Source organism: Carcharodon carcharias, chromosome 10, assembly GCF_017639515.1.
Source record: "Carcharodon carcharias isolate sCarCar2 chromosome 10, sCarCar2.pri, whole genome shotgun sequence".
In the NCBI taxonomy this organism is placed as follows: Eukaryota; Metazoa; Chordata; class Chondrichthyes; order Lamniformes; family Lamnidae; genus Carcharodon; species Carcharodon carcharias.
The window spans coordinates 35,777,395-35,793,361 of record NC_054476.1 but is presented as its reverse complement, the minus strand read 5'-3'; the positions used below and the strand labels follow the sequence as shown (position 1 = coordinate 35,793,361).

Here is a 15,967-nt window from a genome sequence, read left to right as displayed (position 1 = left end):
CAGAAACTAACACTTATTTTGTGGTTTCCTACATGGTCCATCTTGGCTTCTGAGTAGAGTTGAGCCATTTTTTTCCTGCACTTTGTATTGTGTTTCTAGTTGTTTTCATATCTCTCTTAGCGGCCTTTATTGACCCCAACACTTCTAGACATTTCCAGTCTCTAGCCTTTGCCTTGGTCACCTGCTGTTTTCTTGTGATCACACATCTGGTCTAAAGTAATGCACCTGCCTGCCTGTTAGTCTCTTGAATGTATCCAGTGATCCCTCATGCACCATCCTTGCAGTCGTGCTGGTTATGCATTATTTCCTTAAAGATTGTCCTCATGTGCAGCACAGCAACTTGTATTCATGTAGTGCTTTTAATGTATTAAAACGGTGCTGTGAGCAGTTCTGGGCACCTGAGGAAAGATATGTTGACCTTGGACGGAGTGCAGCATAGATTTGCTAGAATGATACCGGGACTCCAAGGGTTAAAAACATAGAGAGTTTACACATGCTAGGGATTCCTTTGAATTTAGAAAGTTAAGGGGTGCTTTATTCAAAGTTTTCAGGATATTAGGGGGAACAAGATAGATAGAGAGAAACTATTTTTGCTGGTGGAGAATCTAGGACTAGTCGACTCACAATCATCAGTAATTTTGTAAGGGGTCAAGACAGTGCTATCAAGTGGCACCTGCTTAGCCATAACCTGCTCACTGACACCCAATTTGGGTTCCACCAGGGCCACACAGCTCCTGACCTCATTACAGCATTGGTTCAAATATGGACAAAAGAGCTGAACTCCAGAGGTGAGATGAGAGGGACTGCATTTGACATCCAGGCCGCATTTGACTGTATGGCATCAAGGAGCACAAGCAAAACTGGAGTCAGTGGGAATCGGGGAAAATTCTTCACTGGCTGGAGTCATACCAACTTAAAGGAAGATGGTTGTGGTTGTTGGAGGTCAGTCACCTCAACTCCAGGACATCACTGCAGGAGTTCCTCAGGGTAGTGTCTAAGGACCAACCATCTTCAGCTGCTTTATCGATGACCTTCCATCATAAGATCAGAAGTGGGGGTGTTCGCTGATGATTGCACGCTGTTCAGCACCATTCGCAACACCTCAGATACTGAAACAGTCCATGCCCAAATGCAGCAAGACCTGGTCATATCCTTCTTGGGCTGAAAAGTGGCAAGTAACATTCGTGCCACACAAGTGCCAGGTAATAACCACCTCCGACAAGGAGAATCTAATCATTGCCTCTTTAATATTCAATGGCATTACCATCACTGAATCCCGCACTGTCAACATCCAGGGGGTTCCATTGACCAGCAACTGCACTGGACTGGCCATATAAATACTGTGGCTACAAAAGCAGGTCAGAGGCTAGGAATCCTGTGGCAAGTAACTCACCTGACTCACCAAAGCCATTTACAAAGCATAAATCAGAAGTGTGATGGAATACTCCCCACTTGCCTGGATGAGTGCAGCTCCAATAACACTCAAGAAGCTTGACACCATCCAGGACAAAGCAGCCCGCTTGATTGGCACCACATCCACAAACATTCACTCGCTCCACCACTGTGCACAGTGGCAGCAATGTGTACCATCTACAAGATGCACTGCAAGAATTCACCAAGGCTCCTTAGACAGCACCTTGCAAACCCACGACCACTACATCTAGAAGGACAAAGGCAGTAGATAGATGGGAACACCACTACCTGGAAGTTTCCCTCCAAGTCACTCACCATCCTGACTTGGAAATATATCGCTGTTGTTTCACTGTCGCTGGGTCAAAATGTAGGAACTCTCTTTCTGACAGCACTGTCGGTGTACCTACACCACATGGACTGCAGCGGTTCAAGAATGCAGTTCTCCAGCACGTTCTCCAGGGCAACTAGGGATGGGCAATAAATGCTGGCCCAGCCAGCGACATCCAGGTCCATGAATGAATAAAAAAAAGTGGGAGTTTTGTAAAAGTTAGAGCGAGCCTTTCAGGAGTGAACTTAAGAAATGCTTCTACAAGCATTGGATGATAACAGCTTGGAACTCTCTTCTGCAAATGGCAATTAGTTCTAGATCGGGTGTTAATTTTAAAACTTAGATGGATAACTTTATAAAAATTATCAAAGGATATGGGGCAAAGTAGGTATACAGGTTGCAGATCAGTCGTCATCACATTGAACAGCAGAACTGGTTCAAGGGGTTAAGTGGCCTCCTTCTATTCCAATATATATAAAAAAACAAAAAAAACCGGGTGCTGGAAATCCAAACCAAAAACAGAGTTACCTGGAAAAACTCAGCAGGTCTGGCAGCATCGACGGAGAAGAAGAAAGTTGACGTTTCGAGTCCTTATGACCCTTCAACAGAACTGAGTAAAATTAGGAGAGGGATGAAATATAAGCTGGTTTAAGGTGAGGGGGTTAGGGGGAGAGAAGTGGGGGAGGAGTGGTGGTTGTAGGGACAAGCAAGCAGTGATAGGAGCAGGTAATCAAAAGATGTCACAGACAAAAGAACAAAGAGGTGTTGAAGGTGGTGATATTATCTAAATGAATGTGCTAATTAAGAATGGATGGCAGGACACACAAAGTACGGCTCTGGTGGGGGTCGGGTGGAATAAGACTAACAGGGCATAAAAGGTATAGATTTAAAAATAATGGAAATAGGTGGGAAAAGAAAAATCTATATAAATTATTGGAAAAGACAAAAGGGAGGGGGAAGAAACGGAAGGGGGGTGGGGATGGAGGAGCGAGTTCAAGATCTAAAGCTGTTGAATTCATTATTCAGTCCGGAAGGCTGTAAAGTGCCTAGTTGGAAGATGAGGTACTGTTCCTCCAGTTTGCATTGAGCTTCACTGGAACAATGCAGCAAGCCAAGGACAGATATGTGGGCAAGAGAGCAGGGTGGAGTGTTAAAATGGCAAGCGACAGGGAGGTTTAGGTCATTCTTGCGGACAGACTGCAGGTGTTCTGTAAAGCGGTCGCCCAGTTTGCGTTTGGTCTCTCCAATGCAGAGGAGACTACATTGGGAGCAACAAATGCAGTAGACTAAGTTGGGGGAAATGCAAGTGAAATGCTGCTTCCTTTGAAAGGAGTGTTTGGACCCTTGGATGGTGAGGAGAGAGGAAGTGAAGGGGCAGGTATTGCATCTTTTGTGTATGCATGTGGAGGTGCCGTAGGTGGGGGTTGAGGAGTAGGGGGTGATGGAGGAGTGGACCAGGCTGTCCTGGAGGGAACGATCCCTATGGAATGCCGCCGGGGGAGTGAAGGGAAGATGTGTTTGGTGGTGGCATCATGCTGGAGTTGGCGGAAATGGCGGAGGATGATCCTTTGAATGCGGAGGCTGGTGGGGTGATAAGTGAGGACAAGGGGGACCCTATCATGTTTCTGGGAGGGAGGAGAAGGCGTAAAGGCGGATGCGTGGGAGATGGGCCGGACACGGTTGAGGGCCCTGTCAACGACCGTGGGTGGAAAGCCTCGGTTAAGGAAGGAGGAGGACATGTCAGAGGAACTGTTTTTGAATGTAGCATCATCAGAACAGATGCGACGGAGGCGAAGGAACTGAGAGAATGGGATGGAGTCCTTACAGGAAGCAGGGTGAGAGGAGCTGTAGTCGAGGTAGCTCTGGGAGTCGGTCAGCTTGTAATGGGTATTGATGGACAGTCTATCACCAGAGATTGAGACAGAGAGGTCAAGGAAGGGAAGGGAAGTGTCAGAGATGGACCATGTGAAAATGACGGAGGGGTGGAGATTGGAAGCAAAATTAATAAATTTTTCCAGGTCCCGCCGAGAGCATGAAGCAGCACCAAAGTAATCATCGATGTACCGGAGAAAGAGTTGTGAGAGGGGGTCGGAGTAGGACTGGAACAAGGAATGTTCCACATACCCCATAAAGAGACAGGCATAGCTGGGGCCCATGCGGGTACCTATAGCCACACCTTTTATTTGGAGGAAGTGTGAGGAGTTAAAGGAGAAATTGGTCAGTGTGAGAACAAGTTCAGCCAGACGGAGGAGAGTAGTGGTGGAAGGGGATTGTACGGGCTTCTGTTCGAGGAAGAAGCTAAGGGCCCTCAGACCATCCTGGTGGGGGATGGAGGTGAAGAGGGATTGGACGTCCATGGTGAAGAGGAAGAGGTTGGGGCCAGGGAACTGGAAATTGTTGATGTGACGTAAGGTGTCAGAGGAATCACGGATGTAGGTGGGAAGGGACTGGACAAGGGGAGAGAGAAGGGAGTCAAGATAACGAGAAATGAGTTCCGTGGGGCAGGAACAGGCTGACATGATCGGTCTGCCGGGATAGTCCTGTTAGTGGATTTTGGGTAGGAGGTAGAAGCGGGCCGTCCGAGGTTGGGTGACTATCAGGTTGGAAGCTGTGGGAGGAAGATCTCCAGAGGAGATGAGGTCAGTGACAGTCCTTCAATTCCAATGTGCCTATGTTCTGATCCCAAAGCACTTCACAGAAACCTTAATTGTCAGAATTCGACAGTTCGACACTGACTCACGTGCATACAAACATACAAATTAGGAGTACAAGTAGGCCACTTGGCCTCTCGAGTCTGGTCTGCCATTCAATAAGATCATGGCTGATCTGAATATAACCTCAACCCCACATTCCTGTCTATCCCAAATATCCTTTTACCACCTTGTTACTGAAGAATCTATCTAGCTCTGCCTTAAAAATATTCAGACTCTGCTTCCACTGCCTTTTGAGGAAGAGAGCTCCAAAGACGCTCAACCCTCTAGAGAGAAAAAAAATTCTGCTCGTTTCTGTCTTAAATGAATGACCTCTTATTTTTAAACAGTGACCCCTAGCTCTTGATTCTCCCACAAGAAGAAACATCCTCTCCACATCCACCCCGTCAAGACCCCTCAGGATCTTAAAGATTTCAATTAAGTTACCTCTTACTCTTCTAAATTCCAGTGGATACAAGCCTAACCTGTCCAACCTTTCCTCATAAGACAAACTGTGCATTCCTGGTGTTAGTCTAGTAAATCTTCTCTGAATTGTTTCTAAGGCATTTACGTCTTTCTTTAAATAAGGAGACCAGTATGGTACACAATATTCCACATGTGGCCTCACCAATACTCTGTACAACTGAAGCATAACCTTCCTACTTTTGCAATCAATTCCCTCACGATAAATGATAACATTCTATTGGCTTTCTAATCACCTGCTGCATCTGCATGCTAACGTTTTGTGATTCATGCACTAGGACACCAGATCCCTCTGAATCTCGGAGCTCTGCAATTTCTCACCATTCAAATAATCTTTTTCATTGCCAAAATGAACAATTTCACATTTGCCCATATTATGCTCCATTTGTCAGATTTTTGCCCATTCACTTAACGTAACTATGTCACTTTGCAGCCTCGTTATGGCCTCTTAACAATTTACTTTCCTAGCTATCTTTATGTCGTCAGCAAATTTAGCAACCATTCTTTCGGTTCCTTCATCCAAGTCGTTTATATAAATTGTAAAAAGTTGCGGCTTCAGCATTGATCCTTGTGGCACACCACTCGTCACATACTGCCAACCAGAAAAAGACCCATTTATGCCAAACTCTCTGCTGCCTGTTAGCTAGTCAATCTTCTATCCATGCCAATATGTTACCCCTGCACCATGAGCTTTTATTTTCTGCAATAACCTTTGCTGTGGCATTTTATCAAATATTTTATAGAAATGTAAGTACAGTACATCCACAGGTTTCCCTTTAACCACAGCACATGTGACTCCTTCAAAGAACACAGTTATGTTCAACACACAGTCATGTAAAGAGATATTAAACGGGTGACCAAAAGCTTGGTCAAAGAGATAATGTTTAAGCAAGTCTTTTGAAGGAGAGCGAGGCAGGGAGGCTTACAAAGGGAATTCCAAAGTTTTGGGCCCAGGCAACTGAAGACAAGGCCATTGAAAATGAAGGGACGGAAATGGGGACGCAAGAGGCATGAATTAGAAGAATGCAGAGATCTTGGAGGATTATGGGATTGGGAGAGGTTACAGCAAAGGTCACATCTTTTTTATTTTAGAGCTTGGAGGAAGCAGATCCGAATAAGAATATTCAAAAGAGAATTGGATAAATACTTGAAGGGAACACCCTTACAGGGCTATAGGGAAACAGCAGGGGAGTGGGTCTAATTGGATAGCTGTACCAAGGAGTCAACATAGGCACACTGGGCTGATTCATTCTATGACTACATGATCAAAGCACATATTTTAATTTGTCTGAACATCCTGTATGGCAAATTTTACAGCAGGATGTTCTACAAGTTGGGAAACACAAATGATGGGGATTTATGCATGCACTTCCTCTTTCCTTTCTACAGGGCTGTTTTAAATGTCTCACTGGATTCATGCTTTAAATTAAACTAAAAGCCACCGTTTGTGTCAGGCGGCTGGAATTCACTTAATGCTATCCTGTGCTGTACAGCTTACACTCTGGGCTCAGGGAGAGAGGCCAGTGATTTCAGCTGGAAATAATTTCTAAAGTGGCTTGGAATTCTAAATTAGGATTTATCTCTTTTCCAGCTCCTACCTGTTTAAAACTGAGACCTTCCATTAAAGTATGACTAAACGCGGTTACCTAAATATTCTTTGTGTGTCGGTGTGTTTGCGTCCATTAACATGCAGATGCAGAAGTCAATTAGAAAGGCAAATGTTGGCCTTCATTACAAAGGAGGTTGGAGTAAGAGTAAGGAAGTCTTGCTGCAATTATATGGAGCCTTGATGGGACCACACCTGGAATACTCTGCAGTTTGGTTTCCTGACTTTAGGAAGGATGAAAACAGAAAATACTGGAAATACTCAGCAGGTCTGGCAGCATCTGTGGAAAGAGCAACAAAGCTCTTGTTTCAGGCCAATGATGTTTCATCAGAACTGGGGAAGTAAGGAAGAATATAATTGCCTTAGAGGCAAAGCAGCGAAAATTCATCAGATTAGTTCTTGAGATGAGAGGGTTATTCAATGAGGAGAGGTTAACTAGAATGGGCCTGTACTCTCTGGAGTTTAGAAGAAAGAGAGATGACCTCATTGAGACATATAAAATTCTTAGAGGACTTTACACTGTAGATGCTGGGAGGCTGTTGGCCCTGATTAGAGAGTTTAGAACTAGGGCCCACAGTCTCTGGCTAAAGGTTCAACCATTTAGGACTGCGATGTGAACTACTTTAGTTATAGGGTTGTAAGTCTTTGGAATTCTCTACCCCAAAGGCCTTGGATCCTCAGTTCATGTTGTGAGCATATTCATGATGGAGATGGCTAGATTTTTGGGCTCAGTGAATTGAGGGGTATGGGAATAGTGCCAGAAGATAGAGTTGAGGTAAAAGTTCAGGATGAACTTAATGAATGGTGAAGCAAGCTCAAGGGGCTTTTAAACCCTGCTTCTGCCCCTATTTCTTATGTTCGTATTCCTGACTGGCTCTCATTCTGTGTATTTGCCTATGTGTCTTTGTTTGTGTCTGTGTCTATCAGTATGTCCTTTGTGATAATGCCTGTGCTTGTGTGTCGTGACCTAAAACATGTCCATGTATCCCTGTCTGTCTTCCTGTCTGTGAAATAACAATTTTAGTCATGATTTTGATCCCCCAATCTTCAAATGAGGGCTGAGTTAATTATATACAATTCAGCTATTAAAGACATGGAATATTTATTAAAAATGATTGGAAATTCATGTTGAGATTATAGAAGGTTGGGGAATTCTGTTTGGAATTTTAAAGATTTTAGATTCTGTAAACTCTTCAGTGGAATCAATAGCGTTAGACTTATGCCAGCAATATGCTGCTTTTGCAAAGGAACTCAGTATCAGGTGAATCAGCTATGGTAAAAGCAAAATAATCCGGATGCTGGAAATCTGAAAACAAAAATTGCTGGAAAAACTCAGCAGGTCTGACAGCGTCTGTGGAGAGAAAGACAGAGTTAACGTTCAAGTTGGTATGACTCTTCAAAATCAGCTATGGTGCTGTGCAGCCTATTTTCAGTCACTGTAAAATTGGCGATTACAGACACTGGTTTACAGTGGTTGAATAAGCCAAACCACATTTTGCTAACTTGGCATTTGTGCTTTTCCTTCCTGCCTTCCTGATGTTCATGCATCTTGTCTATTTTTCCAATGGCAATGGCAATGCTTCTTCATTGGGAAAGGGGTACATTGCCTTAAAATTAGAACTAGGCCATTCAGGGGTAATGTCAGGAAACACCTGGTCATAAAAAGGGTAGTGGAAATCTGAAGCACACCAACCTCTCGGGGCACCACCACCACCACCACCACCACCACCCCCCCCAAAACAAAAATAAGTTGCTGAGGTTGGGTGTCAATTGAAAATTGCAAAACGAAGAGTTATAGATTGCTGTTAGGTAAGGGTTTTAAGGGTAATGCAACCAAGGCAAGTTGATAGAATTGAGATACCCATAAGGCATGATCCAGTTACATGGTGGAACAGGGTCAAGGGGCTGAATGTCTCCTGTTACCACTGGTTAGTGGCAGCTGAGAAAAACCGACTGTTCACTGCACATGATTCTCTGTCACTTTTCTCGATTCAGCCCTTTTTCTATGAGAACTGAAAATTAGGGTCCATGATTGCAGTAGTGCACTGGCTCACTGGTAACTCTCTTTCCTCGAAATCAGAAGGTCGTGGGTTCAAGATCCGCATTAGAAACTTGAGCGCGTAAAGCAGGCTGATACTCCCAGTGTATGATCTCTTAACTTGTTGTGAAAGATTCCATGACGTTAAATTTGTTAGAAGAGCCAATACCCTGGCTGATATTTATCCAAAAACCAACATTGCTTTAAAAATAATGCCTTTGCTGTTTGTTGGATCTTGCTATGTGCAAATTGGCTGCTGTATTTCCTACAACAGCGACCACTTTTCAAAAGTATTTCATTGGCTGCAAAGTGTTTTGGGACACCCTGAGGTTTGTGAAAGGCACTTAAGAAATTCAAGTCCCTTGTCTTCTTTCTCTTTTTTCCCCTGTCAGCTTGTCTCATTTTTGACACTCCCTAGTTGTACCATAATGAAGTCAACAGGAGGAAAGGCAGTAATGTAGAATTGGGTTTATTGAATTTAATGAACAGAAGAATTGGTTCCTGGGATGTGGACCTCCTGACTGGGCCTCATTCACCACCATCCATCCCCAAAATGACACCACTGAAAAACACCAGTTTCACCTTGCATGTACAGCAGGAACTGTGTTGTACAACAAATTACGTGCGAATGTAACACCAATTAAAGGCACAGTGGGCTAAAAGACATTTGTCCCAGTGCAAAGTTCGTGAATAAAATTTGCTGAGCCACACTGTGAGATTCGTTCAACCTGTTCAGACAAGATCTAAAATTTGTGTAATGTGCTTTTTTTAAAAAAAACATTTTCTAAAACAGACAGGATTGCAACAGTTTTCCAAAAACGCTGCTTGAAGCAACTGATTCCTTTCAGCAATTAGGATGCAGGGGGAGGTTTACCAGAGTGACTGCAGGGATGAGGGACTTTAGTTACTGGGAGAACTTAGAGAAATTGGGGTCGGTCTTAGAAGAGCTGAGACAGTTAAAGGAGATTTGATAAAGGTGTCCAAAATCATGAAAGATTTTGAGAGAGTAAGGAGGGAGAAACCGTTTCCACTGGCAGCAGGGTTGGTAACCCAGGGACACAGACTTGAGGTAATTGGCAAAAGAACCAGAAGTGAGGTGAGGAGAATTTTTTTCAATGCAGTAAGCTATGATGATTTGGAGTGCACTGCCTGAATGGGTGGTTGAAACGGATTCAATAGTAATTTTCAGAAGGCAATTATATAAATATTTGAAAAGGAGAAATTTGCAGGACTATGGGGAAAGAGCTGGGGCATGGGATCAATTGCTTAGCCCTTTCAAAGAGCTGGCACAGGCACAATGGGCCAAATAGCCTGTCCCTGTGCTGAGAGATTCTAGATGGGCAACGTGTCTCTGAAATATTTTGTAACTTAACACTGTATGGGGCAGGGGTGAGAGGGGAGGTAGGGAGGAGCGAAAGCTTGCCAAGTCCTGCTGAGTGTTTTTTAAAATCTTGTGAAAGGAATAAATTATTCAGCAGTAAGCATGCTTACAGCTGGTCATTTGTGCGCTTTGATCTGCCTATTAGGAGGCTGCGTTGAATGCCTTTATTCTGGTGTTGTGTGTACATAGTGTGTTATTGAAAATGCTGAGCCTCATCTGGTAGAGATTACAATGCGAGCATGCTGGGAAAAAGGGTTGTAATTGAACGTCCCCAGATGCTGTTTATTCGGTCCCTCTGTCACATGATCCTATGCTGTTAGCCTGGACTCGACAAGGCAAATCAAACCATCCCCCACCCAAAATCATCAGCACACCTCAGAAAGCTCCCCGTGCAGGCTGTACAAACACCTGCCTGTGTGAATATTTTCTTAAAACCTTTGACAATGTATTATTAATGTTTAGAGGGGAAAAACACCACTGTTGGTTTGGAGAAAAGAAATTACAATATCTGTCAGAAATCATATTTACACAGTAATGTATCTGTTCACACACTAACAGCCTTCTCACTAAGCAACATGTTAGCTTTATGCATTTAATCAAAGGTGCTAATGTGGTTGAATACAGCTGGGATTAGACAACTTGTAGTTTCCTGACTTTTTCAGGATAATTCACATTACGAATCTTTTTTTCCCTATGAAAGGAAACGGGGAAAAAACATGTGTTTAACTTGACTGTTCCGACATTCTGGCTGGCATTGTACCCTCCCCAAATTTGAGCTCATCCAAAAGTTTGCTGCCCCTTGTCCTAACTCTGGTCAAGTGCCGTTAACCTGTCACCTTGTGCTCACTGACCTACCTTGGCACCTCAATTGTAAAATTCTCATCCTTGTGCTCAAACCATTCCATGTTCTCACCCCTTCTTAACTCTTCCAACCCTCCAACCATCTGATTTTTTTTCCACACATGAGATCTGGGCGTCACTGGTTATGACCATCCCCTAATGGTCCTTCAGAACGTGGCGGTGAACAGCTGCCTTGAACACAACTGAGTGGATTGCCAGAAAGCTTCAGGGGGCAGTTAAGAGTAGCCATTGGCTGTGGACCTGGAGTCACATATAGGTCAGAAAGGATAAGGACAGTAAATCCCCTTCCCTAAAGGACGTTAGTGGAGCAGATGGCTTTTTATAACAATCCGGTAATTCCACGGTCTCCATTACTGATACTAACTTTTTATTCCAGATTTTATTTAATTAATTGCATTCACATTCCCCCAGCTGCCGTGTTGGGAATTGAACTTATGTCCCTGGATCATTAATCCAAGCCTCTAGATTACTAGAGTTCAATAACATGATCACTATGCTACCATACTCTGCACTTCTTCTCCATTACTGATGTCTTGTACTTCCCTTATTTTAATCTCCACACCACAGCTTCAACTGCCAATGCCCTAAGCTCTGGAATTCCCTCCCTAATCCTTTCTGTGACTCTACCTCTCTCTCTCTCTCTTTTAAAACACTCCTGAAAGCCTACAGCTTTGACAGGGGTGGAGTCCAGCAATGTCACTGAATTGGAAATAGCTAGTCTTGCTGATGGCATGAATATGCGATTGGAAGCTCATCTCGGGGTCAAGTATGACATCAACATTCTGGCTTAGCCTCTAGACAGTTGGCAGGGAGAGGGATGGAATCGGTAGCTAGGGAATGGAGTCTGTAGTGGGAGCCAATTGCTTTGGTCTGCCCAATATTTAATTGGAGGAAGTTTCTGCTCATCCAATACTACAGGTCAGATAAGCAGTCTAAAAGTTTAGAGACAGTGAATGAGTTAAGAGAGGTGTTGGTATGGGAGAGCTGGGTGTTGCCAGAGAACATGGGAAAACTGATGCTGTGATTTTTGAAAGATTTTGCCAAGGGGCAGCATGTAGTGGAGAAATAGGAGGAGGGCAAAGATAGATCCTTGGGGGAAACCAGAGGTAACAGTGTGGCAACAGGGAAGGAAAGCATTGCAGGTGATTTTCTGGCTTCAATTGGATAGATAAGAATGAAGCCAGGCAAGTGCAATCCCACCCAGCTAGATAACAGTGGAGAGGCATTGAAAGAGGATGGTGTGGCCAACTGTGACAGAGGTTGCAGGACAATTGAAGAAGGGCGAGAAAGGATAATTTACCTTTGTCACTGTCACATAGGATATTAAATGTGACTTTAAGAGCTGTACCAGCACTGTAGCGGGGTGGAAACTTATCTGCAGTCAGGATGTCTTAATTTTAATACCATATTGCTTAGCAGTATTTGAGGAACTAGCAGCTAATTTAGCACTACTTTAACCAATTGCGAAGCACATGTGTAATAGAAGAACTTTATGCCCAAATAAAATGAATCTGAGATGGCACTTTGAAGGTAGCATGCTGACCCTGTAATGCCATAAGTGCAGTGGAGCTGTAAGGTTGACGGCAGAAGCTGATAAATCTATGCTCGGAGTGACAATTAATTTCATAAATGTCACCATTTTATTTTAGTACCAACTTTGTCATTGATTTTCAGGAATGGCCGATGTTGGTCTCTCAACCAAACATTGCTAAAAGAGACATTATCTGCTCATTGTCACTATTGCTGTTTATGGAAGTTTTCTGTGCGCAACATAAGAAATAAGAGCAGGAGTAGGCCATTTGGCCTCTCAAGCCTGCTCCATCATTGAGTAAGATCATGGTCGATCTGATTGTGGTCTCAACTCCACTTTCTGCCTGCCTCCTCATAACCCTTGATTCCCTTGTAGATCAAAATTCTGTCCAACTTTATATCCAATGACCCAGCCTCCATTGCTCACTGGGGTAGAGAATTTCAAAGATTAACTACCCTCAGAGAGACAAAATCTTTCTCACCTCCGCCTTAAATGGGGGATCCCTTATTCTGGAACTGTGCTCTCTGGTTCTAGATTTCCCCATAAGGAGAAACATCCTTTCAGCATCTACCCTGTCGAGCCCCCTCAGAATCTAATATGCTTCAATAAGATCACCTCTTATTCTTCTAAACTCCAATTAGTATAGGCCAAATCTGCTTAACCTTTCCTCATAAGACAACCCCTTCATCCCAGGAATCAGCCTAATGAGCCTTCTCTGATCTGCTTCCAATGCGAGTGTATCCCTACTTAAATAAGGAGACCAATGCTGCTGCGTTGCTCTACAGTACAACAGTGACTGCACTTTAAAAAGTAATTCATTGATTATAAGGCACTTTGAAACATCCTGACTTGGTGAAAGGCACTATAAAAATGAAAGTCTTCTTTTGTGCAGTTGTCTGTATGGGAAGAATTGTACCAGGACCATGTAGGTGGGGTGGGGAGGTGGCAAGCCAAATTAGGATGAAGGGTAGTGACAGACAGGAATACCAACATGTTCCTGCCTCCCCCTGCTTTTCCTGAAGTCGGCTACAGTGCACCAGCAGCCACCTGCCCACCAGGAAGCCCCAGTAGAGGTGGATATTAACTGTAATTTTCCCAGTATTGCATGGACCCAACATTGTGTTAACACAGCAATTTAGAGGAGGCAGCTACATGGCAGGCGATCAGAGTGGCTGACCTTTAAGAGCAAAAACTGATGTGGCTCAGGCCTTCCCTGGCAGAGGATTGCCATTGCATAAGTAGCTCCTGGAGACTGATGTCTCCGATGGTACTGATGAGGATGGGGGGAGTGATGGAGTGATAGCCACTCCCATCAGCTTTATTGTGCCTCCATTGCACTCCTCCTGCTGAACTCTCACAGCAGAGAGTGACCAGAGAATCAGATCCATAGTCACTGTCGTTAAAGAGAGAAATGCAGCAGCCAACTTGTGCACAGCAAGCAGCATTGTGACAAAAAAAAATCTGTTTTAGTGAAATTGGCTGAGGGATAACTATTGGCCAGGACACCAGGGAGAACTTCGCTGCTCTTCTTCAGTCAGTATCTTGGGATCTTTATCTTCCATCTGAGAAAGGGCAGACAGAGTCTTGGTTTAACATCTCATCTGAAAGGTAGCACTTCTGACAGTGCAGCACTCTTGCACAGAAGTGTCAGCTTGGATTATATATTCAAATATATAAATGGAACTTGACCTATAACCTGAGTTGAGTGTAATGTTTCTATGCAAGTATTCAATGCATTGGGCAGAATTTTGGGATGGCAGGTTTTCTGTCCCTCCACTGAGAAGGGTGTCAGAGAATACACCCTCACTCCTGACAGCTGCTTCACATCCATTTAATGCGGTGTAGAGCATTAATTGGTTGGAGGCAGACATTCTTCCCCCATTTGGGGAGGAAGTCCCGCCTCAGAGAGCTATCAGTCAGTTTGATTGACTGGCAGTTCTCTAGTCTCAGAAACGCCGCTGGGAGCAGTAGCTGCTTCTGGGACTATCCTCAGTTCCACAGAACAAAGTGCCGGGACCCCAGGACACAGCTAGGGCGGGAGGGGTTCTCGGCAGGTCTAGAAGAGGAGGCCCCAGGGGGTGCAGGGTGGTGATGGGTCGAGGGTGAGCGAACACCTGGGATGGGGGCTCAATTGGAAGGGGGGCCTGTGAGGGAGGTGGCCCACCTCTCCCCCTTCCTGCCCGAGGCCTGAGCAGGCTAACCTGTCCTTGACCTCCTTCCGCTCCTAAAGATAGCAGCCAGGTGGGAAGTGACCCTTAGTTGCCCGCTCCAACTGGGGTGAGGGCAGCCAGGCCATCCTAGGCCTTGTGTCCCGTGCCCCCGTAAAATGATTTCCAGGTTAATGCTGGGTGGGTAGGCAGCAGGAAGAACATCTGCAGAATTTAATGGGGTCCTCCCCTCTGTCTGCAAATCCACCACAGTGGGGGACTGTAAAATTCTGCCCATAGTTCCATGGGCTCAGTTTTCATTCACTGCAATATTTGTCTTAAATTGACTCTTAATAGCCTCGGGGCAAATTGTGTTGGACACTTCCAGGCAACCAAGGATGGACAGTAAAGGCAGTGGCACCCTAGACAAATATATACACACACAAAATTAGTTCATGCCTCCCTTACTTCTTTCTGTCTGGAAGAGTAATTGAAATATAAAACACACAGAGTTGTTGGTGACTAATATTTGGATGAATGTTCAAGTCAGCACAAGCAAATCATCTCTATATCCCTTCAAGCTTTGAACTCCTAACCACTCTTAACAGCTGTTTGTGGATAATTAATGTCATTTGACACTTGGGTGTTTTTTCCCAAATCTGATCATTGAGATTCTGCAGATGATCCTGTGAATGGGACTAATCGAAGGTCCCCACAAATTAATTGAATTCCCTTTGCCAATGCATGAAGTGTGTGGGTATAATCATAAAACAAAAACAGAATTACCCGGAAAAACTCAGCAGGTCTGGCAGCATCGGCGGAGAAGAAGAGAGTTGACGTTTCGAGTCCTCATGACCCTTCGACAGAACTTGAGTTCGAGTCCAAGAAAGAGTTGAAATATAAGTGGGTATATAATCATGTCTGGATAAGGGGACTTCTTTCACAGAGTTGCTTTTCTTGGGGACAGTTGAGTTACCAGCCAGGACTCAGAGGGTAGCACTTTCACATCTGGGTCACAAGGTGGTTGGCTTTAATCCAACCCCAGGAATTTGAGCACAGAATCTAGGTTGACACTCCCAGTGCAGTGCTGAGAGTATGCTGCACAGTCAGAGGGTACTGTCTTTTATTTAAGAGGTTAAACCAAGGCCCAGTCTGCCACCTTGGGTGGATGTAAAAGATCCCATGTCAGCTACTTCAAAGAAGAGCAGGGAAGTTCTCCCAGATATCCTGGGCAATATTTATTCCTTGATTGATACCTGAAACCTAAATATCTGATCATTTAACTCATTGCTGTTTGTGGGAAGTTGCTGTCTGCAACTTAGCTGCTGTGTTTCTTACATTCCTACGGTCACTTCAGAGGTTGGCTGCAAAGCACTGAGATGTCCTGAGGTTGAGAAAAGTGCTATAGAGATGCAAGTTATTTCTTTCTGGAAACACAAAGCCATATTTTGTTCTTGAATTTAAAATCTTTAGTCTTGAAGGAGCAGCA

At 44.3% G+C, this 15,967-nt stretch overlaps 1 protein-coding gene across 8 annotated transcripts in view; it reads left to right on the top strand.

Annotated features, from left to right (window-relative positions):
• Positions 1 to 15,967, top strand: part of tead1b (TEA domain family member 1b) — a 238,791-nt gene that overhangs the window by 162,900 nt on the left and 59,924 nt on the right. The window lies entirely within an intron of this gene.